This window comes from Chiloscyllium plagiosum, chromosome 37 (genome assembly GCF_004010195.1).
Source record: "Chiloscyllium plagiosum isolate BGI_BamShark_2017 chromosome 37, ASM401019v2, whole genome shotgun sequence".
NCBI lineage: Eukaryota > Metazoa > Chordata > Chondrichthyes > Orectolobiformes > Hemiscylliidae > Chiloscyllium > Chiloscyllium plagiosum.
The window spans coordinates 26,503,620-26,517,217 of NC_057746.1; the positions used below are offsets into that span (position 1 = coordinate 26,503,620).

At 42.9% G+C, this 13,598-nt stretch overlaps 1 protein-coding gene across 5 annotated transcripts in view; it reads right to left on the reverse strand.

Moving 5' to 3' along the window:
* The window catches only part of LOC122541410 (protein PRRC2A-like), a 136,572-nt gene extending 123,613 nt beyond the window's left edge, over positions 1–12,959 (reverse strand). For 3 of the 5 annotated variants that reach the window (XM_043678163.1, XM_043678166.1, XM_043678160.1), the window contains exon 1: positions 12,818–12,959. The gene's annotated coding sequence lies outside the window, so the exon portion shown is untranslated. Of the gene's footprint in view, positions 1–11,817; positions 12,035–12,817 lie in introns of all 5 variants that reach the window. The other 2 variants (XM_043678161.1, XM_043678164.1) reach the window with 2 other exon arrangements.
* Positions 12,960–13,598: the final 639 nt, after the last annotated feature.

Sequence of the window (13,598 nt, forward strand, 5' to 3'; positions counted from 1 at the left end):
ATAAGGCGTTGGGGTCCGGGGAAGCGAAAATCATGGAGCAGGTGGATGGCATGGGTGGTGTCCCGAACGTAGGTGGGGAGTTCTTGGACTAAGGGGGACAGGACGGTGTCAAGGTATGCGGAGATGAGTTCGGTGGGGCAGGAGCAGGCGGAGACAATGGGTCGGCCGGGGCAGTCAGGTTTGTGGATTTTGGGCAGGAGGTAGAAGCGGGAGGTGCGGGGTTGTGGGACTATGAGGTTGGAGGCGGTGGATGGGAGATCCCCCGAGGTGATGAGGAACCCTCCAACCCTCCAGCCACATTTCCGACGCCCCTCCCCCAAGTCCCTCCTCCCTATCTTTTATCTTAGCCTGCTGGACAAACTTTCCTCATTCCTGAAGAAGGGCTAATGCCCGAAATGTCGATTCTCCTGATGCTGCCTGACCTGCTGCGCTTTTCCAGCAACACATTTCCAGCTGTAACCCATCTATCCTTATCCTGAGCCTCAGGAGTGACCAACTGCCGGTTACTCCTCTCAATTACCCCCGAATGATCCGCAGTTCATCCAGCTCCAGCTCCAATTCACGCCTTGTTAATATATACGGTCACTTACTTTCCTTCCCGGCAGCCCCGCTGGTCTGCATCACTTCCGCCACTCCTCCCGCTCCTACTGTGGAGGAAAAACACCGCTGGCCACTACTGGTAAGTAATTTTAAAAATCTCCCTTACCTTAGCTGCAGCCTTCCTGGTTCGCCTTACCTCCGCTGCACTCCCACTCAAAAAGCAGGACAAAGCAGCTTACTTGATTGATACTACATTCACTCACTGCAACACTGATGCTCAAGATGTACTGCAGAAATTCATCAAGGCTCTTTTGACAGCACCTCCAAACTCATAACCACTACAATATAGAGGACAAGGACAGCAGATGCAAGTAGTGCTCCACACAGGTTTGCCTCTAAACCGGTCTTAGAAATTTACACCATAATTTCAGTGTCACTATGTCCTGGAGACACCCTTCCCAACAGCATTGATGATCTATCTTACACCAAATGGAATGCAGAGGTTCAAGAAAGCAGCTCAGCACCACAGTCCCAGGGGCACCAAGAAAAGTTTAATAAATAATGGCCGAGCACCGAGGGATGCCCAAATTCTACCTGTATTTTAAGTCCAATATACCTGCCAGTATAAAACAAAAGATAAAAGAATCTAAACAGCACCATTTTGAAGCACTAGATCATCCCATGTCCTCCCCAGATGTTTTTCCCTCAAATCAAAACAGACTGTCTGATCACAATCACACTGCTATTTGAGTGTTTGTGCATACATTAGCTGCCATGTTTAAATATTACAACAGCAACTACACCTCAAAAAGCACTCTTGAAATGCAAGTCATGATTTAAAAATAATTCAGTACTTTGGTCAAATTGCTTAGTTGCTGGTGCCTGCAAATCCATATTGCAGCTGAGTAAAGCCTTGAGAATCAGAACACAAGACCAGGTCAGTTTTCCCTCGCATTTGGCATACAGCCTTGTGCACTATGGAGTTTCAAGTATTCATCTTGATAGTTCTTATATTTAGGTTCTTTTCCAGGGGTTTCACAAGATGCAATTTGCACATACCATCTTCTGCAAACAGGTAAAGTTTATTAAAGCCTGTACAAGCTTGGTGACCCTTTTGACCCTCTTCGCAGGCATTCGAAGTCAGGTCAAAGAGGCCCTGAACAAAGCAAACACAGATCCCCTTTATAAAGGTCAGTCTGTAATGCTCACAGATACTCTGTCCATGTTCAGTCAGTGCAATTTAACCCTTTTAATATAATAAGTGTCCAGAGGGATATTCCAATTTAAATCTTTTAACATTACATTTAGATATCTTGAAGATTCCTTCCTCTACCAGCCTTTTAACCAAAAAAGTTCTGGATACCCACAATCCTCTGGGTGAGGAATCTTTCCTCAAAATCCCCTCTAAACACTTCTCCCTCTTGGCTCCTTCATTAAAACAAAAAGGGGGAAAAAATTACTCATCTATCTTGTCTATGTCCCTCAAACCTTTGTGTATGTTATCCTGAACCTCCAAAAAAAAAAGAACACGGTGGTAGTGTTCCTGAGTAAGGAGGCCTGGATTCAAGTCCCACCTGTACTAGAGATGTCATAACATCTCTGAACTGGTTGATTTAAAGATACTTATCTAGACACTATCTGAATCCACCCCAACCAAATTCAAAACTTCTTGGATCTTTGTTCCTGCTCTAGTAGAAATCACATCCTTTTTATAGCATGGTGACCTAACTCTCTCAAAAGTATTATCTTGCTATTGCATTCAATGTCTTGACTAAAAACTCAAGTATTCTATAGGTCAGCTTAACCACTTTAAAATAAAGTATTTTGCTGCCTTCAAGGATCTATGGACATGCATACCAAGGTGCCTCTGATCAGCTGCACTTCCTATGGTCCAAACATTCAATATGTTGCAGTTGTTGTGGATATGTTTGCAAAGCTAGGAAGTGAGTTTGCAGCTGTTTCATCCCCTTTCTCTGGTGACATCCTCAGTGCTATGGTGCCACACGTGAAGCACTGCTGTCTGTTGGAATTTATTTGGTTTCATTCGCATTGCATTTGGTTGCTGGTTACGTTTGCTCATTGCAGTGGTCGGTATATTGTGTCGAGGTCAGGATTTATTGAAGTCTGTGGGTGAGTGCCATGCTTCTGTAAATTCTCTACGTGCCCTCTGGCTTGTCCTATTATTGTGGTCCCAGTCAAATTTGTGGTCCTTGTTGTTGGCACGTATTGTTACCAGGGATAGCTGTCGTGGCATTTAGTAGCTAGTTGATGTTCATGAATATGGAAGCTAGTTGTGTGCCTATTTGTCCTACATCGGATTTTGTGCAGTCTCTGCATGGACTCTTGTGCAGAACAAACGTGATGTACATGATGGGTATTGGGTCTTTTGTTCTGGTGAGTTGTCTTAGCACCACTCTTGGTTTCGGTGCGGTCATGAATTTGAGTGGCCAATGAAGTCTGGCTGTCAGTTCCAAGACTTATATAAGAGATAGCTTTATATTTAAAAAAGGTAGTAGTTAGTGTTGGGTTGTGACATGTCCACATTACGTTGTCTGTCTGCCAGGCATCTGCAGATAAGTTGCAGGGATATCTGTTCTTAGCAAAGATTTTGTAGAGGTGTTCTTCTCTGCACTGCAGTGTGTTGTAACTTGTTTTAAAAGTGTCCTAATGCAGAATCTCATGAGTGTTTGGGTAGTTGCTGTTACAATTCAGGATCTGGTCGGTGTGTGGCTTTTCTGTACACTTTTGTTGTGCATTCCCTGTTGTGTTCTTTCTACCATCACATCCAGAAATGGGAGCTGGTTGTTCAACTTCCTTCTCTCGTCAATTTGAGGCCTGTGGGCAGTGTTGATAATCCAGTGTGTACTCTCAATCTGTTCTTTTAGTTATTACAGAAGCATTGCCCACATACCTGATCCAAAGTTTGGGTTCGACTTTTGGAAGGGCTGCTTGTTCTAGCCTTTGCATTAGTGCTTCTGCTGAGCCTGGAGATGGGTGAAACCATAGGTGTCCCATTGATTTGTTCATATATTTGGCTGTTGAATATTAAGTGCGTGACCAGGTACAGTTCCAGTAGTTGGAGTGTGCTGTCCTTGTTGATTGGTTCCCTGTTCAGTTTGTCCAGGAGGTTGGCTATTGTCTCTGTCAATTGGGAGTAAACAGTGCTGTTCCAAAAGTTAGCCATCAAACAGGGTGTTTGGATCTGCTGATTAGATGTTTGAGGTTTTGATGAAGTTCATTATATTCAATATGTACTTGCTCACCTTGTTAATCCTCTCAAAATGCATCATCTCAAATTTTTAGACTGAACAGTGGCAAATTGAATTTAATCTGATCTATGTTGCCATGCATTTTAAGGCTTGCCCCCTATTTACCACACCAGTTTACAAAGTGGAGTCACAGATAAATAGGATAGAGAAGGCAGCGTTTGGTATGCTTTCCTTTATTGGTCAGAGCACTAAGTACAGAGTTTGCTCACTGAACTGAAAGGTTCGCTTTCAGACGTTTCATTGCCATACTAAGTAACATCAGTGAGCCTCCTGTGTGAAGCACTGGTGTTATGTCCCACTATCTATTGCTATGTTTAGGTTTCCTTGGGTTGATGATGTAATTTCCTGTTCTGACGGTGGTAAATGGAGTCCAAGGCAATGTGTTTGTTGATGGTGTTCCAGCTGGAATACCATGCTTCTAGGAATTCTCAAGCATCTCTGTTTGGCTTGTCCGAGGATGGATGTGTTGTCCCAGTCAAAGTGGTGATCCTCCTTATCTGTATGCACGGATACCAGTGATAGTGGATCAGATCTTTTTGTGGCTAGTTTTCTGCCCATTTGTCCAATGTAGTGTTTGTTACAGTTCTTCCAAAGTATTTGTAAGTGACATCTGCATAAGGTGTTTTAAGCCCATTAGCTTCTGCTTTGGTGCATTGGTGGGTTTGTGGGCTACCATGTTGCCAAGAGGTCTGAGTAGTCTGGCACTATCAACAAGCATCGACTTGAACCCCATCTACCACTGAGAAAAAGAACAGGAAATGACAACAACCCAAGGAAACCTAAACACAAATATAAAGCAGGATATAACACCAGCGCTTCACCGGAGGCTCACTGATGACATTACCTAGTATGGTGACAAAATGTCAGCAAGCAAACTTTAAAGCAGGTTTATAAAATCTGGAGGGCATGGATAGGGTAAATAGACATGGTCTTTATACCTGTAGCTGGAAAGTTCAGAACTAGAGGGCAAAAGGTTTAGAATGAGAGGAGAAAGATTTTAAAAAAAGGGACCTAAGGGGCAACTTATCACACAAAAGGTGGTGCATGTGAAAGTGAGCTGCCACAGGAAGTAGCAGAAGTTGGTACAATTACACTATTTAAAAGGCATCTGGAAGGGTACATTAATATAAAGGGTTTAGCAGAATAGAGGCCACATGCTGGCAAATGGGACTAGATTAATTTAGGACATTTGGTTAGCATGGATGAGTTGGACTGAAGGATCTGTTTCCATGCTGTACATCTATGACTATGTCATCGGTGAACTCACAGATGAGAACTCCCACATTCGTGTTTAGATTGTTAGTGTACACAAACCGCAAAGGGCCTAGCGCCAAACCTTTTGGTATGCCACTCAGCACAGGCTTCCAGTCAGTAAAGCATCCTTCAACCATCACCCTCTGCTTCTTGCCACGAAACCAATTCAGCCAAATTACCCTGCGACCCATGCGTTGAACTTAACCAGTCTCCCATGCAAAACCTTGTCAAAAGTCTTATTAAAATTTCATATAGAACATAGAACATAGAAGAATACAGCGCAGTACAGGCCCTTTGGCCCTCGATGTTGCTCATCCCTATCTAACCCCCTAATCATCTTGTACACCTCAATCAAGTCACCCCTAAACCTTCTTTTCTCTAATGAAAACAGCCCCAAGTGTCTCAGTCTTTCCTCATACGATCTTCAACTAGATATAGACTACATTAACTAACAAATGCAACAAAAGGACAGGCAACAAGTGAATAAAAAAAATTCAAATGTTAGATCAAATTTTGGCATTTGTTAAGCTGGGATTTGAACATTTGTTACCTTGGCATTAACCTATGCCTTTGATCTAAACGTTTAGTGGCATTACCAATATACTATAGCTTCCCCTCAAAACCTACAATTTTCACATAATAAAATAAGATTTCAGCCCCACAAGTGGAAGCACCTAATTTGACTCAAAACAGCTAATATATAAACCCACAGCCTAACTAAACAAACGTAAAAGCAATTCACAAAGAAGTCAGCAAAATACAAAAGAGGTCTGTCATAATTTGGTACATTTCAGTGGGAACAAATTAGTGACCTCAATAAATGAGCAAACATTCTCCAGTTTACAACTTTGATTTAAAAGCAAAATCATAAAAATTAGGACAGAGAATCCAAAAGGTAAGCAGAGAGCACAACCACAGCTAGCTCGAAGATAAAATTTCCTCCATTTTGCTATCATTTTATATACCAGTCTTAAACAAAATGTAGTTTCAAATCTCTGCTCCAATAACCACATGGTAAAATGTATTAACTGTCCTCTAAAGAAAATTTAAAACACCTCTCTAATCTTCCAGTGTGATAACCCAGAACTGTTGTCTGTTGACTAGAAATATTGGCCTTTTCTTAGAATATCTATTGTTAAACAAAAACAACTTCTTACAGTGAAAGAGGTGCAATAAAAGCATGTCAGTTGGTGATCAGACAAATTGCTGGGAAACCGCTTCCTCCGCTCGTTGGCACTACCAAAAAAAAAGGTGTACTCCAGCACCCATGCACAGCAGAAAATCATCAGCCTAACCACACAGCAAAAATTATAAACACACAACAGGAAGTACCAGCTGGGCAAACTAGTCCATGGGAACGCTGAACATCTTTATTTAGAACATACTCTCACTCAGTCTACTTCTACAGTTTCATATCACTGCTCACTCTTACCACTGACACCATAAAAATCAGTATGTTTTACTGACTAAAAATTCTCTTAAAATCCAGGGATAATGATCCCAAATTTAATAACACATATACCACCGCAGCAAAAACAGCAGAGACTATACACAGAAACTTGGGAAAGAATTCCCGACTGAAATTCCCATTATTTTAGAATCCTAGGCTTTTTCCCCTTTCACTTGTACGATGGCACGATTTAAAGAGAGAGCAAGCTAGCACTCTAAAAGCTACGAGTTGAAGGGCATGTGCCCGAAACATCGATTCTCCTACTCCTTGGATGCTGCCTGACCTGCTGTGCTTTCCCAGCAACACACTCAACTATGCCACTAAAGCACAGGCTTCCAGTCACTAAAACATCCTTGAACTATCATCCTCTGCTTCCTGCCCCTAAGCCACGTACAGAGCAGAGAAAGAAGGCTCCACATTGTAGCAGCACCAGTTAATCACGATTTGCCTCAAACAGCTTCAAAATGTAACAGAATACAGTGAATAGGAACATGCTATTCAGTCACTTATACCTGTTCTGACAATCAAGTATGTCATGGCTGACCTACCTCAACATTTTCATGCACTAGCACATTCATTTATATCTTGAATATCTGGGAGTTTGAGTCTTGAATTTACCCACCAACTGAGTCCTTACAGCCTTCTGGGACACAGAATTGCAAAAGAATTCACCAAGTGAAAAAAAATCCTGCGTGCTAAATAACACCCCTCTTATTCTGACACTCTGTCCTCTAGTTCCAGAGGCACCTTCTTTCTTCCCTCCAATGCTGGAATGTATATATGTGACACGATAAGAGCAATCTTTAAATACTCTTCCTGGTTCAACATGGCAGAATATTTGCCACCATCTTGAATCAACATACACAATGAATGAGAACCTTTTAGATTTTAAAAATTAAGCCTGGGGTGTGGGCAGTGTGGATAAGGTCTTTCATATGCACTAACTGCCCAGCAAGTTGTGGATGGAACATTACTTGCTTTCAGAGGAGAGGAAAGCACACTGGAAACAGAAACACCAAAACAAAGCACTTTTTTAAAAAAATGAACAGAAATAAACATTGCCATCACTAGGGCAATTAGAGAAAGAGACCACCCCTACTGATGGAATTTTGTGAGTAGAGCTAGCAAGTGAAGACTCAAAAAGATCAGATACACACAAAACTGGAGACTTTAAGCACTTATACAATGGCCTAACAAAATCAACAAATAAACCCCACATGATAAAAAGCCCTCAGCAAAAAAAAAAAGCAGCCAGACATTAATTCCAGCCATGCATGCCTTAACTTTTTTCATTTTAATTAAAAAGTTGCCCACAGTCCAACAACAATCACACAATGGCTTTGAAAATAACTGGCGCAAATGCAGGGCAAAAATACCTAAATGCAAGTTTATCTACTTATTTATACAGCATCTTTAACACATCAGTAAGCACCTAAAGATTGAGCAAGCAAACTACAAGTGACCATCTTGACATGCAGTTGGCCATGCTAAATTGCCCATAGTGAGAGATGCATTAGTCAGGGGTAAGTGTAGGGAAATGGGTCTAGGTTGGTCACTGTTCAGAGAGTTAGTGTGGACTTGTTGGGCCGAAGGGCCTGTTTCCACACTGGAGGGAATCTAACCTAAATTAAAGGCCTGTTAAAAAAAAAAATTGGCCAGAGGAATCCCAGTGTTCATTGGCTTACAGAGAGAGTGCAAGAGAGGCCACAGCATTGGAAGAACAGAGTCCCGAAAAGGGTTTAGGATTGTAAATTAAAGATAGGGAGTTGGCATGGAAGGAAGGATCTGGAAGCAAGGCTTAGGATGTGAAATACAACACAACTGGACTGATGGAGGAGCTCACATCAGCTAGTGAGCAGTTATAGCTAGGGGAGAATGGGCTTGGTGCAAGTTAGGATACAGGCAGCCCAGGTTTGAACAAGACCAAGTTGCAGGGAATGGAACCAGGTTGCAGTGATGACAGCACTGGGATGGTCTAGTCATAAACAACAAAAGCTAGAGTTTTCTGCAAAGGGAGAATTGGAGCCAGCTAACACCACAGCTGTGGAAAGGATATGGACAGAAGTCCAACGAACAGACAATAGGATGGCATGGTTACACTGGTCCATCTAGAGACACTGTTTGCTCTTAAGACTTCACCAGGCCTAAGACAAGCACGAAAACAGTCTCTTCACCTCTTCGACAACAACTGAATGACAATTATTCAAGATAAGAAACAAACTAAGAACTTGCAGCTCTTGCATGGTAGCTGTGCCAATCCAATAATTAAAACCAAGCTGGTTCTGCATACAATGGACATTACAGGTATGAAAGAGAATTTTCAGGAAAACTAAGTTTAGCAGAGTTAAAAATTACTTGCATCATGACTGTCTGTTTCCTATATTTAGCCAGTGTGATCAAAAAGTGCATTTCCCTATAGTCGCTACTTTGGCTGAACTTCAGGGAAGTTTGAAATTACTGGATAGGAGAACACAGAAAAAGAAAGGCCACAAGCAGAATTAGGATTTGTCCTGAAGCTTACCTAGGTCCAAGTGCTGCATTGGCAGGCCTGCTTCAATCGATCAGAAACGATTAGCGAATTTGCAACTACAATGCAAGAAATCTGTCTTCATAATTTTCTACCTAAAATGGCTCAACAGGTTAGTGAGATCTGGAGAAGCTACTTACTCAGCTGAAGTCAGTGAAACTTTGAGTTCACTTACTTTAGTAAGAAGCAACTTTAGGTGAGGTTTGTATTGAGCCCTAGGTTGCCTGCCTCCAAGCCCATACTACTTATGTAAAGGCTTTAGTGACATCACAATAACAATTGCAGCCCTCCACAGTGAGAGAGATGAGGCAAGTCAACAGGTTGGACTAAAAGCAACACATACCAAGGAAAACAATTGATCCCCTAAAACAAAAAGATAAACACAACAAAATTAAACAAAAGCCAAACATCTTCAAATCTACCTTGCCTATGAAGGCTCTTGCAGACAGCCTAACCAATCTGATTTTACTTAAAGTGTATTCAGTAATACATCTATAAGCAATTAATTGAGAGGGATTTTGCTTGCGAGAGGAAAAGAAAGGAGGCTCCAAAAGAACCTGCAAGCAACTTACAGTTTGATTTCCTCAGTCACTTGATCAAAGATGCAAGTTAGAAGAAGCACTTGATCACTTTCTTACAGGATATCAAGAGGGTAAATGTAAAATCACAACCTCCGATGACACTAATATCCCAAAAGCCAAACTAATAAATAGAAGTCAAGACATAGTACAGTCATTGAAATGTAAAAGCTTCAATACTGTACAGATGAACAACTAGCACACAGAAGAGTCAGCCATTTGGCTCCTCCAGCCACCTTTAAAATTCAGCTAGGTCATAACTAATCTTCCACTTGGAATCAGAGAGATGCACAGCATGGAAGCAGACCCTCCGGTCCAACTTGTCTATCCCAACTGATAGATTTGGTCCATATGCCTCTAATCCGTCCTATTCATTTACTTATCCAGATGCCTTTTAAAATGTTGTAATTGTTCCAGCCTCCAGCACTTCTTCTGGCAGCTCATTCCATACATACACCATCTTCTGCATGAAAAAAATTGCCCGATGTCCCCTTTAAATCTTTCCCCTCTCACCTTAAACCTTTGCCCTCTAGTTTTGGGACTACTCCACCCCTAGGAAAATTCTTTGGCTATTTATCCTATCCATGCCCCTCATTATTTCATAAACTTGCATAACATCACCCCTCAGCCTCCAGCGAAAATAGTCCCAGCATATCCAGACTCTCCCTCGAGCTCAAACTCTCCAACCTTGGCAGTATTCTGTAAATCTTCTCTGAAACCTTTCTAATTTCACAATAGCCATTCCTGAAGAAGGGCTTATGCCCGAAACGTCGATTCTCCTTTTCCCTGGATGCTGCCTGACCTGCTGCGCTTTTTCAGCAACACATTTTCAGCAACACTACCCCTGTATCCCTTGCTAAGATTGAGAGATGTTAAAGCTACTGATCTCTGAATATATTCAGTGACTCTAGTCACCCTCTGGGATTAGGAATGCCAAAGATTCACCATTCTGTATGTGAAGCTATTTTTCTTCACAGTCCTTAACAGTCTTAAATTGTGCCCCTGTCAAGCCCTGGCAGCAGATCACTATGTTAATTGACACAAAAGTAGTCAGTCATATAATCCCTCAGTTACATGGCAATGAATAAGAAATACTTTCATGCAGATATCACAGGTGAGGAGGAAAAAGAAAGTATTATTGGGCATGATGTAAAATTCTGCCACTATTATTAATCTTTCAAATAAAAGATCAAAATAGCAAGAATTTCACTCCCTTGGTATGATAAATACCCAAGAATTCAAGATACATGACTAGAATATTTGACAAGACTCAGAATTTTGACTTCAGCAGGGCACCTTTTCACTCAGTGCTGGCACTCTTCAAAGAAGAATGTACATGGTTTAAGGTCCAAAAGCCTAAACATAATCTATGCCAGCACTTCAGCATGGCACAGAAGCCCTGGATGCAATCTTTCAGGAGCAATGTGAAAATGGAGTTCTTCTGCACCTGATTGAAGTGCTGAGATCTTTTGCAGGCACAAAAAGCAACTCTGCAGGTAATATTTATTCTGCCACCAACATCACCGTGAAGATTAACTGGTCATTTACCTCAATGCTAGTTGAGCAAACATTTTTGAAAGACTAGATTTTGCATCTGCCTACAGATATAACTGACTACATTTCAAAAGTAATGATAAGGCAGATTCAGACAACTCCAGGACACAAAAAATACAAAAAAAGCATAGTTTACATACAAATCTCTCATATTACCATGACATTCGTTTGCTTTTTTCTATATATAACGTTTGGGCCTATTGTCTCATTGTAGTTGATGAATTTGCATTTCCATTGCTTTCTGTAGAGCATCTGGACAGCAAATATTACTGAAAGATTACTGGTGATAAGGAAAACAGGAGGTGGAAGGATGATTATAGTCATTAAAGGAGATGAAAACCCATTGAACAGGTGCACATGAAGAAAGGGGAATCAATACTGCTGGGAATGCTGTGCAATTGCAATGCAAAATTACAATTTAAAGTTAAAATAAAACAAAATCTTAGAAAGCAGGCCACACAAAAACAGTGATTAAGTATAATGATCAGATTGATTAAAATTTAGGAAAGTGAGGCAAGGGGAGGGGCAACATTTCTAAACCACCCGCATTTCCTTTAGGGAAGGAAACGGAGACTTCGACACCTTGTCTCTTCCACCACCACTCAGCCACCCACCCGGCACCCTTCTCCTCCTCTATTTACAAACCTTATCCAGTGAAATGCAGGCAGTGCGCCCCAGTTGAAGGTTGGATAGTTGGAGGCGGCAGCTTTAGCACGAATTTGCACAGCACCTTCATGAACCACACACACACCCCTCCCCCCTTCAAAATCCAGTAGGTGTACTGCACTTTTTTTTTTACACAATTTCAGCAAAAAATGCCCTTCCAACGGCAACTTCTCTCTCTCTCCCCGAGACGACCATGCTGAAAATAAGAAAAAAAAAGGGTCGGTGCCCAGGTATCTCAGCACACAGCCCCTAACAAATGAAGGGCTACGCTTGCAAGAAAAACACTGGGCAAACGATAACTACCCAGGGGCTCTCTCTGACCCCCCACCCCAACAACCAGCCAAATTCAACACAAGCCAACATAAACGACCGATTCGCTCTTTTTATAAAAAAAATTCTAGCATTCAGTGCAAGCAACGCGAATGCATAAACGAGACGCTGAAAATAAATAAATAGGGGACCAACAGCAACAAGGCGAATAAACGTTTGCTAAGTCGGGATGAAATTCGTAACCTCAGCTCAGTCAGAAACCCAAAAAATAATAATAAATATCATGAAAGAAAAACATCCCGGTGTAAAATTCCGAGCCCCTCTGGTCAACATGTTGTGCTTTGGAAATTTGATGTCAGTGAGAGGCACTGACTGTATTTCGCTGGAAGTGGACGGAGGGGGGGCGGGGAAGTCTCTGCTGCTTCCTTCCCTAAAGGAAACAAGGGGATGGCTTAGAAATGTCTCTCCCCTGACCTCTTCCTCAAAACCCCCGCTTGGGTTGAGCGAGCAGGCCAGAGCCGCCGGCCGGTCTCTCTCTCTCTCCCCTTCCCAACCTCCACCTCCTCCTCTCGCTCTCCGCCCGAAACATCCTGAGAACAAAATGGCGCCGGGGCCCTAGGCCGGAATCCTGCCCGGCACCGAGAACACTTCGAACACAAACTCCGCCGATTAACCGCCCAACCGGCGGCCATCGGCCCGCAATACTCACCCGGGCTCCTTCTTCCGGGCCGACGCTGTCCACAGAGCGAGGGGAAAAGACAAATTACGCCACGCCGGGCTCCCGATGGAGACGGATTGCGAATCGCCCCAGACCTACCTACCGCCCACCCGGCCTTCTCTCGCTCGCTCTCTTTTTTTTAATCCCTTCTCGCTATCTCCCATTCGCCCCGCCCCCTTGATATATAATCATTGAAAAAAATACCCGGCTGACTAACGGCTACGGAACGACGACTCTTCAGGCCCGCCTCCTCCACCTTATTGATCATTCATTATTCACGGAGGGTGGGCGGGGAAGCGGCCTCGCTGCCAATCGGCCGCCGCTCGATTAGCATATATTTGACTGTGGTCCGCGCTCACGCACCCCAACCACGCCCACTTGCTCCCCCGATTCATCCCACCGGCGTTGAGGAGGCGGGGTCGCGACACGGCGTCGGAATCTTCTTATCATATATTAGAATATATTTCCGACTGGATGGGCGGGGTGCCGCTGTGGTGGGTGGGTGGGCGCAGGCGCACGAAACGCGGATTTCGTCCTCCGAATCGTCGCCATCTAGCGTCGGGAGGATTGAACGACAGGCTTTTTGTTTCTGAACCTCAGGCCATTTATTTATATTTGACTACAAGGTGCACCTTTACGTTTACTGTTGGGGGAGGGACAGCCATCCAAGACTGATGGGCAAACCATGGGTTTGAGTCTTAAACCAGCTGAGGTTACCATGAAGGGTTCTCCTTCTCAACCTCTATCCTTAACCTGAAGATGGTAGCCTTCA